The following is a 782-nucleotide window of genomic DNA, read 5'->3' as shown; positions in this document are numbered from 1 at the left end:
TGTGTTGAATAAATTAGCCTTGGGTGTTGGTGCCACTGCACTATAACCCCTTAGAGTTACTCCTGATGACCGCAGGAATTGGCATTGCTCTAAAAAACTGAAATGATATGCACATGTCACACAGGTGCGGAAAAATTGGGCCTTGGGAGTTGGTGGTGCCTGAACACAGTAATCTCTCACAGTTACTGTTGGTGAGCACAGGAATGGGCCCTGCTATTAAAAATTGTTGAAGGTTAGAAAAAAAATAGTAAAAATTTGAAATTAGATGCACCTGTCGCTTCTCGGCCTTTTGGCTAAGATCAAGTTGAGTATCTGTTCTTATCAGTGTCCAGTGGGGGTGCTCCCGACCATTCTAGCTTTGCGGGGATGGTTGTTGTATAGTACCCTCACTGGAATGATGGGGGTCCGGAAGGCTAGTACCGGAGGGACAGAAACCGGGGAGCGCCACGAGTTTAGCTGGGGCCCCGGGAATAATTCCTCTGGGAAGACTGGAAAGACCCAGTACCTCCTGATTTGGACGGATCTACCTTGGTCTGGCCTGGGGCTGGGGACGCAAAAAGTCCGCAAACTCAGTGCCCCCTGGGGAAGACGCTCTCAGGGGTGTCACTAGTAACACTTGGGTGTGGGACCCCACGGTGTGAAGATGACACATGGCCACTGTTTTTCACCTCTTTTTGCACAGTGCCCTAAGGACCAGGTCTTTTGGCTAAGTCCAGGGCAATTTTTGCTACGGGCCTCAGGGCCTGATCTGTGCACAATTCGGCACGGTACCACTTTATTAT

General features: G+C 49.9%; 1 pseudogene; it reads left to right on the top strand.

The window, feature by feature from the left end:
- The first annotated feature begins 273 nt into the window (after positions 1–273).
- Positions 274–389, top strand: LOC149471986 (U2 spliceosomal RNA; annotated as a pseudogene).
- The last annotated feature ends 393 nt before the right edge of the window (positions 390–782 follow it).

This window comes from Staurois parvus, unplaced genomic scaffold (genome assembly GCF_062004578.1).
Source record: "Staurois parvus isolate SC_StPar_1 unplaced genomic scaffold, SC_StPar_1.0 ptg000025l, whole genome shotgun sequence".
NCBI classification, from domain to species: domain Eukaryota; kingdom Metazoa; phylum Chordata; class Amphibia; order Anura; family Ranidae; genus Staurois; species Staurois parvus.
This window is presented reverse-complemented; position numbering and strand designations above follow the sequence as displayed.